A 16,407-nucleotide genomic window follows, 5' to 3' on the forward strand; every position below is an offset into this window, starting at 1 on the left:
CTGTTTTGTTAGTGCCAAGAAGTAAAGAGGGAGTTCTCTTTGTTTTTCTGCAGTTAGGAAAGCCATTTGTTTTACTGTGTCCAATTCCGCCCAAGAATGTCCTTGTCTGGGATGGTATCAGCCTTGATTTTTGTAAATTGACTGTGTATCCCAGTGCTTGTAGCAAGTAAATGACCCTTTGTAAATCTGTTGTCAGCTTGCTTTTGTTGTCCCCTTGTAGCAGGCAGTCGTCCAGGTATGGGTAAATTTGAATTCCCTGAAGTCTGCAGTGGGCGATTACTGATGCCAGGCATTTTGTGAATACTCTGGATGCAGTAGATAAGCCAAAGGGCAATGCTGAGAATTGATAATGCTCTGATCCTGCAAGAAATCTGAGGTATCTTCTGCAGATTGGTCGAATGGGGACGTGCAGGTATGCCTCCTTGAGATCTAGAGTTACCAGCCAACACTCCTTGCCCAGCATGGGAAGAAGTTGCTGTAGGGTCAGCATTTTGAATTTTGGGACAATGATGTATGTATTTAAGGTGGACAGGTCGAGAATAGGTCTCCAACTTTTTCCTTTCTTGGAACTAGGAATAGTCTTGAGTAGAATCCCTTTCCTTGTTCTGTTTTTGGCACTCTTTCCACAGCTCTCATGTTTGCTAACTGCATTATCTGTTGTAGAGCCTCTGTTTTTGATTTGGAGGTAGATTTGGCATTCCTCTTTTGACTGGTAAAGTGTGGAAGTGGAACCGTAACCTTGATCTATGGTTTGTAAAATCCACTTGTCTTTTGTGATATAGTGCCAGTTCTTTGAAAATAAGGTTAATTTGCCGCCTAATGGAGCTGCTATTTGTTCCCTGGTAGGCGGATTTAGAGTTAAGTCACTGTGGCTGTGTTGTTGTAGTGGCAGTGGTTGTGTCTGTGCCTCTGTTGTTACCTTGCCACTGACGCCCTCTGTAGGCACCTCCTCTGGATTGGTTTCTGCCTCTGGAACGTCTATTCCTGCCCCTTTGGGATCTTGTGGAGTCAGGAAAGGACCAATTTTGGCAGGCCAGTTCCTGCTAAACCTTGGGGTTGGACCTGCAAGAAATCTTTAACTGTTTGAACAGATTTTGCCTTTTCTTCCATTTTCTTCATTACCTGCTGGGCAGGTGTACCAAACAAGCTGGTCTTATCCATAGGAGCATCTAATAACTTAGCTTTAACATGATCCGGTAAAGCTTGTTCCTTTAGCCATGCATGCCTTCTTATCACTGTGCCAGTCATGGCTGATCTAAATGAAGCCTCCAGTGCATCATAGCCACATTTTAAGGAATGGTTACTAACCTGTTGTATGTTATTTACCATTTCTAATACATATTTCTTATCAATTGATTCATCAGAGGATAGCTTTTTGGTTAACTGATCAAGCATAAACTCTTGGTATTGTATCATATGAAACTGACAGTTTAAAGCTCTAGCTGAGAGAGTAGCTGAAGTGTAAACCTTTTGCCCCATCTGTCTAAAGACCTGGCTTCCCTTTCAGAAGGAATAGGGTTTTTAGCTGTGGTCGCTGCTACTGCCTTGGGACCCTGGGATATAGTTTCGGGTCTGCAAGTGGGGCCTTGTAAAGGTGGTGATGAGTGTCTGGTACCCTGTAAAATCTGTCTGGTTTGGCAGGGGCTGGAGGTAAAGAATCTGGTGCAGAGCAGGCATCATTGAAGGCATCATCCACTACAGAGAGCACAGGAGGTATAGCTAAGGGCCTGTGTTGTGGAAGGTGCAGAAAGGTTCTAAGTCTTTTTCTGGAGTCTGAGAAATCCTGCTGCTGCCATTGGAACTGCTCTCGCATGGCATGTAAGGTTTCCCCAAAGGAAAATTCTTCTGGTGGGGAGGCAGCTGGAATGGATTCTTCAGCATCTGAGTCTTCAAAATTTGAGAAAGGAGCCTCTGGCTGGTCTGTTATGTCTGATTCATCAGCAGAATCATCAGAGGACACAGGCTCGGGGGGCTCTGCCCTAGGTCTCTTCTCTGAGAGGCCCTGTCTGGGTGAGACTGAGATCCCTAATTAATGAAATTAAATCTTCTGCCAGGGTAAGCATTTGTGAACTAGAAGAGGGCCGTGTTGTAGGGGGTTTAGCAGGCACTGTTCTAGCAGTTTTGGCTGCTTTGGCCCTGGCAAAGGCCTTAATGGACATGGCTGCTGGAGGCCTAGCAGCACCACGTGCTGGGGTAGACACATCCAAGGGAATGGTGTCTGATAAGTCAGTGGCAACCACCGTAGTGGATAAAATTTCTGAGGCCGATTCAAGAGAAGTAGCAGGGGCCTCAGTGGTAGTGATAGATTCTGCTGTATTTTGATCAGCTTTCTCAGTTTCGCCGAAACCGAGACACTCATGTTTGCTTAACCATGGTTTGGCGGAAACCGCGGACCGAGTGTCGGTCTTTATCTTTGCGCTTTTAGCAGTTTGGGAAGTCGGAGGGTCCGGCGGCATAATATACGCAAAATCAGAACCGAAAAACTGTTCAGCAAACTCCGACCGGCGCCTAAGCGTCGGTTGAAAGAAGCACAGGCGAACAGGCTGCTACGTGCGGGCTGGGCCTAAACAAGGCAGACAGTAAGAGTGGAAATCCTTATGAGGTATTTGTTTCCCACAGGTTAAACAATTATTAACTTTTTTCTGACATCGGCTGAGGCAAGAAAGAGTCCCCAACGGGGTACTTAGCTTTAGAAGTCTTGAGTAGTATTCGTAGAAGTAATCTCTGGATCCGACCGACCGGCACTTGCGAACAGCTTCTGCTTCGGGCGCCACGCGGCAAGAAAGACTGAGGAAAATGGCGTCGGCTGATGCCTTTATACCCGAAGACCAACAGAGATGACGTCGGGTGAAGTGCGACATCAGCCGAAGCCGAACCCGGACTTTGGAATCCGGCCGACTGAAGGGCTGCCTGACGACAGGACAACCCAGTTGTTATGACTGCAGATGCATCCATGAAGGACATCCAGGACAGCAACAGTGAATACACTCGAACATCTACATTTATGGTAAGTGTACACAACTGTACTATGTTCTTCATGTTTCACTGTTGCAGTCCTCACATATGGGTTAATTCCTAAAGCCCAGTAAGAAGACAAAGAGGGAGGAAGGATCACAGAGTAAGGGTTGGTAAGGAGGCCCTGCAAAACCAGCCCTGGATTTAGAAAACAAAGGTAGATTGTAATGCTTTGTGAAAGTATGGACAGGAGACCAAGTTGCCGCTTCTAGAATGTCCTTCAGTAGGCACACCTCTCAGAAAGACTGCAGAGGTAGAGGCTTGCTCTAGTAGAATGGGTCCTAATACCCTGAGGGGGAACTTTTCCATGATGCAGGTAACAAAAGGGAATACAATGAGCAATCCATGTGGAGATGGCTTGTTTTGAAATAGCTTTACCCTGAGCCCCAGAATCAGAACTAACCAATAACTGTTCAGATTTTCAAAAGGATTTAGTCCCAAGTAAAATCTCAGCTGTCTATGCACATCAAGAGAGTGCAGAATCCTTTCCCTATTTTGGGGATTGTTGAAAAATGTAGGCAGGTGAATAGACTGGTTAAGGGTCAAACTGGAAAATACCTTAAGCATAAAGGAGGGATTGGTTCTCAGAGAAACCCGATCTGAGTGAAAAATAATGAAAGGTTCTACTACCATTAAGGCTTGCAGCTCAGATACCCTTCTAGCTGAAGTAATAGCTAAAAGGAAAGCAGTCTTCCAGGATAGAAACTTCAAATCTGCAGAGGCAGCTGGTTCAACGGGAGGCAGATGAAGTTTTTCCAGGACAAAATTAAGATCTCAAGCATGAGTAGGAGCTCTTCTGGGAGGTCTAAGATTACTAGCTCCCTTCAGGAACTGTTTCATCAAGGGGTAAGAAAAAATGGGTTGCTCAAAAGAACAATGAGTCGAAATTGCTGAAGCGTGAATTTTGATTGAAGAAAAAAAGTCCACCATTAAGCAATCCTGCTAAGTAGTCAAGAATGAGAGAAAGAGAAGGATGAGAAGAGTCTTCCCCTTTAGCTAGCATCCAAAAGCAAATCTCTTCCATTTATCTGCATAGGAATTTCTTGTGCTAGACCTCCTTGCCTCATGAAGAAAGTACAGTTGTGTACACCTACCATAAATGTAGATGTTCGAGTGTCTTCACTGTTGCAGTCATGACGGTAGGGTTCTCCCCTGCCGGCAGGCAGTCCTCAGTCGGCCAGAATCCCAAAGTCTGGGTCCGGCGTCAGCTGTTCAACCATGCTCCCTGACGTCAGAGCGCCAGGAGTACAAAGCTGACAGCCGACGCCATCTTCTCCAGTTTTTCTTGCCACAGATGTCAGGAGTCCCAAAATGAGAAAGGTCCCATATCCTTTGCAAATACACCTCAGAAGAATGGTGAAAAAAGGAACCACACAAAAGTAAAAATAAGAGGGGACAGGAGGGAGGGAAACCCAGACTGCAACAGTGAAGACACTCGAACATCTACATTTATGGTAGGTGTACACAACTGTACTATGTTCATCGTGTTTCACTGTTGCAGTCATGACTGTAGGGTAGAATCCCAAAGCTGAAAGAAAGGCAGGTGGTCATAAAGAAGAAGAGGCGGTTAAAAGGCCCTGCAAGACTGCAGAGGCAAAGCCTGCCCTAGATTTAGAGTAGAGAGGTAGATTGCAGTGCTTAGAAAAAGTATGCACTGAACTCTCAAGTTGCAGCTTACAAAATGTCTTTGGTAGGAACTCCCCTGAGAAAAGCCACAGAAGTGGCAGCAGCTCTGGTGGAATGAGTCCATATACTCCCTGGGATTTGCTTTCCATGGTGAGAATAACAAAATCTGATTCCATGAGCAATCCATTTAGAAATGGTCCGTTTTGAAATGGCTTTACCTTGGGAACTTGAAGCATAAGAAAAGTACAGTTTTGTACCTACCATAAATGTAGATGTCTGATAGATATGCAACTGCAGTCATAACATATGGGTTGTCCTGCCTCAGGCAGCCCTCAGTCGGCCGGATTCCAAAGTCTGGGTCCGATGTCGGCTGATGTCGCATTTCTCTCCGACGTCAGAGCGGCTGGAGCATATAAGCATCAGCCGACGCCATCTTCTTCAGTGTTTCTTGCCCCAGATGCCAGGTGCCCTCTAAGGAAGGCTGTAATCAAATTGGAAGACAAAAATAGGTTTCCAGACAACAAATAAGCAATAAAAAGATACACCATAAGAGATATCCCCAGCTAAGGATAACAGGGACAGGAGTGGACCCAAGGCATAGAGGGGATGGAGGGAGGGAAAACCCGACTGCAGTTGCATATCTATCGGACATCTACATTTATGGTAGGTACAAAACTGTACTATGTCCTTCAAGAATGCAACTGCAGTCATAACATATGGGTTGAATACCAAAGCTTAGATGGGGGAGGTGGTATGCTCTAAGAAAGAGATGGTGTAGCTATCAGTCCCTGCAGGACTGCCGAAGCAAAGCCTGCTCTGGATCTGGAATATAAAGGGAGGTTGTAGTGCTTGGAAAATGTATGCATGGAGCTCCATGTGGCAGCTTCTAGAATGTCTTTTGTAGGCACCCCTCTTAAGAAGGCTGTAGAGGTGGCTGTAGCTCTGGTGGAGTGTGGTCTGACATTGGCTGGCACACTCTTTCCATGGAAGGAATAACAGAATCTGATGCAATGTCCAATCCATTTTGAAATTGTCTGTTTAGAAATTGCTTTTCCTTGTACTGCAGGGGCGTAAGCTACAAAAAGCTGGTCAGACTTCCTACTGGTCTTGGTTCTGTCTAGGTAGTAGCGAAGCTGTGTATGTCCAAGGTATGCAACAGTCTTTCCCCTTTGTTCTCAGGATTAGGAAAGAAAGTAGGCAGGTGAATTGCTTGATTTAAGGCAACCCTAGATACCACTTTTGGCAGAAAGGTAGGGTTGGTTCGTAAGGAGACCCTGTCTCTGTGAAAGGTTATGAACGGTGGTATTGCCATTAAGGCCTGTAATTCCGAAACCCTTCTTGCTAAGGTAATGGCCAACAGGAAAGCTGTCTTCCAGGAAAGAAATTGTAAATCCACAGAAGCTGCTGGCTCGAAGGGAGGTAAAGTCAATTTTTCTAGAACAAAATTGAGGTCCCAAGCTGGTACTGGTGCCTTTCTTGGGGGCTTTATATTCTTGATTCCTCTAAGAAATTGCCTTAACAAAGGATGTGAAAACACAGGTGGGTCAGTGTTGTATCTAGCTGATATAGCTGAAGCATGAATTTTTATGGAAGAGAATGAAAGTCCTTTATGCAGCATATCTGCCAAGTATTCCAGGATGAGAGGAATGCTCAAAAATGAGGCATCATGACCCTTGTTGGTATTCCAAATGCTGAATCTCTTCCATTTGGCTGAGTAAACTTTTCTGGTGGCTGGTCTGCGGGCTTCCGTTAATATCCGCTGAACTTCCTTGGAGAGAGGTAAATCAAGGTTATTTATGGGATTTCCCAAGCTGTCAGCTGTAGTGTCTGGATGTTGGGATGAACTGTCCTGAAGTTGTGTTGAGTCAGAAGTTGGGGCCATTGTGGAAGGGCCCAAGTTTTGTTGTGACATATGCTCCGTAGTAGTGGGTACCAGTGTTGTCTTGGCCAGTCTGGAGCTATTAGGATCCCCTTCGGCTTGTCTGCTTTGATCTTTAATAACACTGTGGTCATCAGTGGCAGAGGTGGAAATGCATAAATTATCAGGGTGCTCCAGTTGAATGAGAGGGCATCTGTTTTCCATGCTTGTGGATGATATGTCCTTGAGCAGAACTTTTGTAAGTGATGATTGAGATGGGAGGCTAATAGGTCTACGTCCGGCCTGCCCCATGTCGAGGTGAGTCGTAGGAAGATGTCTGGATGTAGCCTCCATTCGTGGGGGTCTAGGAAATTCCTGCTTAGACTGTCCGCCAGAACATTGTCTTTGCCTGGAACAAGCTGGGAATGTAATTGTATGTTTAGGCCCAGTGATTTTTCCCAAAGATTCATTGTCAGTCTGCAAAGGGGGTAAGAATGAGTGCCCCCCTGCTTGTTTATGTACCACATCACGGTGGTGTTGTCTGTCCGTATTAATAGGTGGCCTTGATGAAGTTGTTGCCCAAAGGCCTCGATGGCATGCATTACTGCTAACATTTCTTTTTGATTGATATGCAGATGTGTTTCCTTTGGAGACCATTGTCCTTGAATACATCTGCCTTCCATGTGCGCCCCCCCATCCAAGGTCTGAGGCGTCTGTGGTCATGGTCTGTGTTATCTGAGGCTTTTTGAATGACATACCTATGTTTGACTGGCTTGCTGAGGCCCACCATAGAAATTCCTTTTGAAGACATGGAATGAGTGGGTATTTGCTTCTAGGTTGTTGCTGTGTTGAGACCATAAGCTTTTTAAGTACCATTGAAGCTTTCTCATGTGTAGTCTTGCTAGTGGAACCAGGAGGATGCAGGATGCCATGTAACCCAGGGCCTGTAGGAAACTCCTTGCAGTCATTTGGGTGAGCTTTGCTAAACTTTTGAAGTAATGGGTTAACTTATTTTGCTTGTCTTCTGTCAGGTAAGCCATTTGAGAGGCTGTGTCTAGTTTGGCTCCTAAGAAGGTTATTTGCTGGGATGGCTGAAGTCTTGACTTTTGAAAGTTGACTGTGTATCCCAGAGCCTGTAGCAAGTGTATGACATAATTCAAGTTTTTTGTCAAAGTTAGTTTGTTGTCCGCTTGTATGAGGCAATCGTCCAGGTACGGGTAGATATGAATCCCTGGAGCCTGCAATGAGCAATTACTGATGCCAGGCATTTTGTGAATACTCTGGGCGCAGTAGATAAGCCAAATGGCAATGCTGAGAATTGATAATGCTCTGGCCCTGCAAGAAATCCGGGGTATCTTCTGCAGCTGTGTCTGATAGGGACATGCAGGTATGCCTCCTTGAGGTCCAGAGTAATCAGCCAAGACCCCTTGCCCAGCATGGGAAGGAGTTGCTGTAGAGTCAGCATTTTGAACTTTGGTACTATGAGAAAAGTGTTTAAAGCGGACAAGTCCAGTATTGGTCTCCATTGACTTTCTTTTCTTGGAACAAGGAACAGTCTTGAATAAAACCCCTGGCCTTGTTCGTGTTGTGGAACTTTTTCTATTGCTTTGATCTGTGCAAGCAGAGAAATTTGCTTTATAGCCTGTGCCCTCTGATTTTGTGGAAGGTTTGGCATGCCTTGTTTTCTTGGCAAAGTGTGGAAGTGGAACCTGCAACCGTGGTCTATAATGTCCAAAATCCATTTGTCTGTTGTTAGTTTGTGCCAATTTTTTGAAAACAGAGAACTTTCCACCCAAAGGAGCCTCTGTTTGCTCCTTGGTTAGCGGAACTAGAGGAAAGTCATTGAGATTGTCCCTGCAGGGCAGGAGAAACCCCTGCGTCACTTCTTTGGTTTGTTGGTTGCCATTGTCGTCCCCTGTAGGATCCTCTGTATTGGCCTCTTCCTCGGCCACGCCTGTTTTTGCCCCTTTGTGATCTTTCAGGATTAGGAAAGGACCAGTTTTTAGAAGGCCAGTTCCTGCTGAATCTGGGCGGCTGAACCTGAAGGAAATCTTTTACTGTCTGAACTGACTTGGCTTTTTCCTCAATGGACTTTAACACATCTATAGCATTAGCACCAAAAAGCTTGTTCTTTTCCAAGGGTGCGTCAAGAAGTTTTGCCTTAACATGATCTGGTAAGGGTTGTTCTTTCAACCATGCATGTCTGCGAATGACCGCCCCTGTCATAGCTGCCCTACATGAAGCCTCCAATGCATCATATCCACACTGTAGAAAGTGATTGCTAACCTGTTGAGCATTATGCACAGTCTTCTGCAAAGACTTCCTATCTAAGGGTTCAGGGGAGGCCAGTGTTTTCTGTAAATCATCTAACAGGAAATCCTGATATTGAAACATGTGAAAGAGACAATTGAGAGGTCTCATAGATAAAGTAGTGGAAGTGTAAACCTTCTTCCCCCATCTCTCTAAGGGCCTTGCTTCCCTGTTAGAAGGCAAAGGATTTTTGGAGGTGGTAGCTGAAACCCCTTTAGGCCCCTGGGAAATTGTTTCTAAATCAACAGCATGGGCCTTAAAGAAATGAGAATGGGTTTCTGGAACCCTATAGTATCTGTCAGGCTTGGCAGGGGCAGGAGGAAGAATATCAGGGGTGACACTGGAGTCAGAATACAAATCATCCAAAACATCAAGCACAGGAGGTATAGCTAAGGGTCTGTGTTGGGGCTTTTTAAGGAAGGTTCGAAGGCGCTTTCTGGAATCAGAATATTCCTGGCCTTGCCACTTGAAATGCTCCCTCATGGAATGCAGAACTTCCCCAAAAGAAATATCCTCAGGAGGGGAGGCTGAGGGAATGGAGTCCTCCGCATCTGAATCCTCATAGGTCTGGAAGGGCTCTTCCTGGCTTTCGGAGTGAACAGAGTCCTCAGAATCTTCATCTGAAGGAAGAGGGTCAGAGGGTTCAACCCTGGGCCTTTTGTCAGGAGGAGGCTGGGATCCTCTCTCAGGATGGGCCTGGGAACCTCTGATCAGGGAAATTAAATCTGCTGCCATAGACATTATTTGTGTTTCAGGAGTAGGCTGAGGTAACGTTTTAGCAATAAGATGCTTGGACTTGCTGGCTGCTTTAGCACGTGTGTAGGCCTTGATAGACATGGACATGGGAGGCCTAGCTGCTCCACGTGCAGGAGTGACCTTATCAACAGCAATGGTCTCGGGCATTTCCTCGGTTTCGGTATCCGGAGGAAAATCAATAACTGGCGGAGTGGTCTCCGGTATCGGAGGTATCGGTAAAGCGGTGTCTTCGGTTCGGAGCGGTGGAATAACCGACTCAGAGGGATCCGGGGCACTCACGGTTAGTTTAGTAGTGGTGTCGGTGGAAGACGCGGGCCGAGGATGTCGGTCCCGGTCTTTTCGTTTCTTAGGAGTCTGCGTTGTCGGTTGTTCCGACGGCATTGTATAATGAAATTTGTCGCCGAATAAGTCTTCTGCGAACTCCGCCCGGCGCCTGAGTGCGCGCTTATTGAAGCGAGCACAGGCAACACAGGCCGAGACGTCGTGGTCTGGGCCAAGGCAAGGGAGGCAGTAAGAGTGGAAATCCTTATGAGGTATTTGTTTACCACAAGACAAACAATTATTTACTTTTTCAGTAATTTCTGACATCGGCTGAGGCAAGAAAAGGTCCCCAACGGGGTACTTAGCTTTTTTGATGACTTCGGTTTCGAAGAATACAGGAGCTGACCGACCGGCACTTGTGAACTGCTTCTGCTTCGGGCACCGCGCGGCAAGAAAGACTGAAGAAGATGGCGTCGGCTGATGCTTATATACTCCAGCCGCTCTGACGGAGAGAAATGCGACATCAGCCGACGTCGGACCCAGACTTTGGAATCCGGCCAACCGAGGGCTGCCTGAGGCAGGACAACCCATATGTTATGACTGCAGTTGCATTCCTGAAGGACATCAAACAATTGTTCCGATTTTCTGATGCCCTTGGTTCTGTCCAGGTAAAAATGTAGTTGTCTGTGTACATCCAAGGAATGTAAGATCCTTTCCCCTTTATTTTGAGGAGTGGGGAAAAAAGTTGGCAAGTGGACAGTCTGATTTAAAGCCACTTTGGAAACCACCTTAGGCATGAAGGTAGGATTAGTCCTCAAAGACACTCTGTCTTGATGAAAAATAATATAAGGCTCCACAGCCATAAGAGCTTGTAACTCTGAAACTCTCCTGGCAGAGGTTAGGGCTAATAGAATAGCTGTCTTCCAAGATAAAAACTTGATGTCAGAAGAGGCGGCAGGCTCAAAAGGAGGCAAGGTTAGTTTTTCCAAAACATAGTTGAGATCCCAAGCAGGAATGGGAGGAGATCTAGGAGGTCTTAAGTTCTTAGCTCCTCTGAGAAACTGTCTCATGAGCTGGTGGGAAAAGATTGGAGGGTCTGTATTATAATGAGCAAAAATAGCAGAGGCATGCATCTTAATGGAAGAGAAAGAAAGGCCCTTATGTAAGAGATCTGTCAAGTAAAGTAAAATTAAAGGAATGTTCGGAAGAAGAGGATCAGAATCCTGAGCCTGCATCCAGGAACAAAATCTTTTCCATTTTCCTGCATAAGATTTTCTAGTACTAGGACGTCTGGCTTCTAAAATGACATCCATAACCTGCTTGGGTAGGAAAGAAGAAATCAAAGGCCCTGGATTAACCAGGCCGCCAGGCTGAGAGTTCTGATATGAGAGTGTAGAACCTGACCCTGATGTTGGGACAGAAGGTTCAGAGACTGAGGTAAAACCCAAGGGGGCTCCAGACATAGGTTTTTTAGAGTTGGGTACCAAAACTGTCGAGGCCAATTTGGGGCCAACAAGATTATCATCTTGGGCTTGTCCTGTTTTATCTTTAATAATACCCGTGGAAAAGGAGGAAGAGGTGGAAAGGCATATCCCGAAAGGTTCCTCCAACTGAATGATAGGGCATCCACTTTCCAAGCTTCTTTGTGGAAAGTCCTGGTGCAAAAATTCTGTAGTTGATGATTGAGGTGGGATGCAAAGAGGTCTATGTGAGGACATCCCCAGACTGCTGTTATCATCCTGAATATTTTGGTGTCCAGCATCCATTCGTGTGGATCCAAAAGGTTTCTGCTCAGACTGTCTGCCAGGAAGTTTAGCTTCCCTGGTAGAAACTGAGCTTGAAGGTCCAGATTGCAAGCCAGAGCTGTGTTCCATAGATCCATGGCTAGTCTGCAAAGGGGGTAGGAATGAGATCCCCCTTGCTTGTTTATGTACCACATAACTGTGGTGTTGTCTGTCCGTATTAGTAGTTGTCCTGGATGTAAAAGATTCCTGAAGGCCAGTAGAGCTTCCTGGACGGCTAACATTTCCTTTAAATTGATATGCAGGTGCTTCTGATCCTTTGTCCAAAGGTCCTGCAGACAGGTGCCCTGAAAATGGGCTCCCCAAGCATAATCCGAGGCGTCCGTGGTTAGAATCTGAGTGGCAGGAGGCAGACAGAAGAGTTTCCCTTTGTTTAGAGCACATGCCCTGGACCACCAAAGAAATTCCTTTTGAAGGCAAGGCAGGACGGAGATCAGTATGTCTAAACTGTGGCAATGCTGAGACCGTACACTTTTTAGGTACCACTGTATTTTCGGCATGTGTAGTCTTGCATATGGTACGAGAAGGATGCAGGAGGCCATGTAACCCAAAGCCTGCAGGAATCTCCTTTAGATAGCCGAGTTAAAGTTGCCAAGGTTTTGAAAGTTGAAGCCAGCTGTAATTGTTTTTCGGATGTTAGAAATGCCATCTGGGTTGTGGTGTTTAGAAGAGCACCCAGAAAAGTTATCTGTTGTGAGGGTGTCAAATTTGACTTTTTTATGTTTACAGAGAATCCCAGGAACTTGAGGAGGTTCCGAACAAATTCTAGATGCTGGAGTAAGACATCCTTGCTGTCTGCCTGAATTAGACAATCGTCCAGATAAGGGTACATTTGAATTCCCTGGAGTCTGCAGTAAGCTACTACTGGAGCCAGGCATTTGGTGAAGACCATGAGCGCAGTAGATAATCCAAAGGGCAGTGCAGAGAATTGAAAGTGCCTCGATCCGGCCTTGAACCTGAGGTATTTTCTGCGTTCCTGCCTGATGGGAATGTGTAAATATGCCTCCTTTAAATCCAGTGTTACCATCCAAGCATCTTTGGACACCATTGGAAGTAGCTGCTGTAGAGTAAGCATCTTGAATTTTGGAATCTCTAGAAAGGTGTTCAAGACTGACAGATCCAGAATGGGTCTCCATGAGTTTTGCTTCCTGGGGACTAGAAAGAGCCTTGAGTAAAAACTTTGTCCCATCTCTGAAAGTGGAACCAGTTCTACGGCTTTCATAGCCAAAAGAGCTTCCACCTGGTTTAAGGCCTCTGTCCATTGATATTTTGGAAGGTCTGGCCATCCGCTTGGCCTTGGCAAGGTATGAAAATGGAATTTGTAACCTCTTAAAACCACATCCAGAACCCACTTGTCCTGGGTTATATGAGTCCAATTTTGATAAAAAAGAGTTTTCCTCCGAGAGGGACTTCCAGGAAAGAAGGTCCTGCAGCCCAACAGAGGGAGTCATTGAGTTTGCTTCCTATGAGTTTGTGACCTGTCCTCTCCTCCCCTAGGGGTGGAAGCAGTCCACTGTCTTGGTCTATAAGAACCTTGTGTTTGAGGCCTTCCTCTGGAGCGTCTATATCTACCCCTCTGAGGCCTGTCTGAAGGGAAAGGACCAATTTTTAGAAGGCCAATTTTTAAATCTTGGTGGCTGTACTTGTAAGAAATCTTTAACTGTTTGCATGGATTTCGCCTTATCCTCCATCTTTTTAATCACTTCTTCAGCTTTTGATCCAAACAAAACATTATGCTGAACAGGAGCATCCAATAATTTAGCTTTTACTTGTTCTGGCAAACTTTGTTCCTTTAGCCATGCATGCCTTCTAATGACTGTGCCGGAGGCAGCAGCCCTACAAGAAGCCTCCAAGGCATCAAATCCACAGTGTAAACCATGCTTCCCAACTTGCTCAGTGGCATGCAATAAGTCATGTAATTCCTTATCTGCACAGGCAGAAATGGAAGTAAGCTTTTGTTTTAAAACAGACAAGAGAAATTGCTGGTATTTCAGCATATGAAACTGACAGTTTAAAGCCCTAATGGACAAAGTAGCAGAAGTGTACACTTTTTTGCCCCATCTTTCTAAAGATCTAGAGTCCTTTTCAGTGGGAATGGGATTTTTGGCAGAAGCGGCCTTAACTCCCTTAGGACCCTGAGAAATGGTTTCAGGGTCAGCAGAAGGGTTCTTGTATAAAAACTGGTGGGAATCAGGAACCCTGTAATATCTATCAGGCTTGACAGGAGCAGGAGGAAAAGAATCAGGGGTTAAGTTAGCCTCTGAAAAAGCATCATCCACAATAGCCAAAACAGGAGGAATAGCCAGGGGTCTATGTTGGGGGAAAAGAAGAAAATCCCTTAGTCTTTTCTTAGATTCCGAATACTCCTGTCCTTCCCAGTGAAAATGTTCCCTCATTTCATGCAAAGTTTCCCCAAAAGAGAAATCCTCAGGGGGAGAAGCTGAGGGAATGGATTCCTCAGCATCAGAATCCTCATAAGGAGGGAAAGAATATTCCTGGTCAGAAGAGGAAACTGAAGAAACAGAAGCCTGATCAGAGGAATCATAATAAACATCCTGCCTTGGCCTTTTATCTGGAGGGGGATGTGAACCCCTAATCATAGGAAGTAAATCCTCCGCCATCTTGAGTAACTGTTTCTGTGACTTGGGAGCCGGTTCAGAAGAGGCCTGTGTTGCAGTCTTTGATTTAGAAGGAGCCTTTGTCTTTATTAGAAGCTGAGTATGCCTGAAAACCCCTTCGGAAGCCGGTACCTGCACAGCGACTCCGGACCCATCCGAAGGAGCATTGTCCGAAGGTCCTGCAATAGAGATATTTAAAGGCCTGGTTGGCTCCTCATGAGAGTCCGTTTCGGCCATCGGTTCTGAAATGGCCGACGACAGGGGCTGCAAAAGCGCCTCACTGACAACGGCTGAACCTGAAGCTGGCTCCGCTTGTGCGCTATCATCAGATTTGGACCTCGGAGGCCTGTCTTTATCCTTGTGACGTTTGTGAACTCCGGTAGCCGGAACCGCATCCGATGACATTTTGTAGTTAATGCGCCTACCGAAGTAATGAAAAGCAAAATCGTACCTTCGTTTAATTGTACGTTGATTGAATCTAGCACAAAACCGACAACTAGCTACGTCGTGGTCAGGGCCTAAGCAAGGAATACAGTAAGAATGAAAATCCTTATGAGGTATTTGCTTCCCACATGAAATACAATTATTAACTTTTTCTGACATCGGACTGGAGCAAGAAAAAGTTTCCCCAACGGGGTACTTAGCTTTGAGTGAAGAAGAAAGTCTTTGGACTGAAGTTTATCAGAAAAAATAGTCAGGAGTCAGCCGACCGGCACTTGCGAACTGCTATCACCGCACGGCAAGAAAGACTGGAGAAGATGGCGTCGGCTGTCAGCTTTGTACTCCTGGTGCTCTGACGTCAGGGAGCATGGTTGAACAGCCAAAGCCAGACCCAGACTTTGGGATTCTGGTCGACCGAAGACTGCCTGCCGGCAGGGGAGAACCCTACAGTCATGACTGCAACAGTGAAACACGATGAACATCTTCAACCACCTGTTGGGAAATATTTAAGGTATTAGCCAGGCAGTTAAATGCAGAGTTTGAAGACGAGGATGAAGGAACTTTCCCCCTCCCTGAACCAACAGATCTGGTACCAGGGGAAGATGCCAAGGCTGAGCCTGGGAAAGGCTGCAAAGGAGGGGATACCAATGCTGCCTGGGCCAATCTGGAGCTATCAGAATAGTCTTTGGATTTTCGTCCCTTATATTTAGCAGCACCCTGGGAAGAAATAGAGGGGGGGATGCATAACCTGAGAGATGTGTCCATGGGAAGGACAACGCATCCACCTTCCAAGCTTTGTTGTGAAACTCCCTGGTGCAGAAGGTTGGAAGGAGATGATTGGTGTGAGAGGAGAAAAGATCCACTTGTGGGGTGCCCCAATGCTGAGTGATGCGATGGAAAATGTCCCTGTTCAGTTGCCACTTGTAGGGATCCAGAACATGCCTGCTCAAATGATCCGACAAGGAGTTTAGCCTCCCTGGAAGATAGTGGGCTATTAGATGTAAGCCCATGGATGCTGCTATGGACCAAAGTCTCATACTTCGTCTGCACAAGGGGTAAGAGTGAGCCCCCCCCTTGCTTGTTGATGTACCACATGACTGTGGTATTGTCTGTCCTGACTAGCCAAGTCCCAGGGTAGAGTAGGTCCTTGAAAGCCAGCAAGGCCTGCTGCACTGCCATCAATTATTTTAAGTTTATGTGCAGATGAATCTGCTGGGTGCTCCAAGTCCTCTGTATGCCCCTGCCCTCCAAATGAGCCCCCCATGCAACATCTGAGGCATCTGTGTTGAGAGTCTGGCTTTCAGGCGGTGGACGGAAAGGCAGACCCTTGTTCTGAGAACAGGCTGTCGCCCACCAGAGGAACTCCATTTGTAGACAGGGAATCAGGGGAAGAATCAAGTCTAAGTCCTGTGTGTGTTGACACCAGAGATTCTTGAGGTAACATTGTAGTTTTCTCATAGGCAGCCTTGCATATGGGATCATCAAAATACATAAAGCCATGAACCCCAGTGCTTGCAAGAATTGCCTTGCAGAGAGAGCTGGGTCATGCTTGCCAAGTTCATGAAGTAAGCAGAAAGATCTTCTTGCTTCTGTTGAGGGAGGAATGCCATCTGGGTGGCTGTATTCAGACTCCCTCCCAGGAAAACAATCTCCCTTGAAGGAACCAACTTTGACTTCTTTTCGTTGAGTGCGTAATCCAAAGAGGTGAGAATGTTCTTCA

At 46.1% G+C, this 16,407-nt stretch overlaps 1 protein-coding gene across 1 annotated transcript in view; it reads right to left on the reverse strand.

Moving 5' to 3' along the window:
* The window catches only part of KAT6A (lysine acetyltransferase 6A), a gene marked incomplete in the record, with an annotated part of 2,696,607 nt that overhangs the window by 135,672 nt on the left and 2,544,528 nt on the right, over positions 1-16,407 (reverse strand).

Source organism: Protopterus annectens, chromosome 9.part0 (genome assembly GCF_019279795.1).
Source record: "Protopterus annectens isolate FY-2018-M chromosome 9.part0, PAN1.0, whole genome shotgun sequence".
Taxonomy (NCBI): Eukaryota; Metazoa; Chordata; order Ceratodontiformes; family Protopteridae; genus Protopterus; species Protopterus annectens.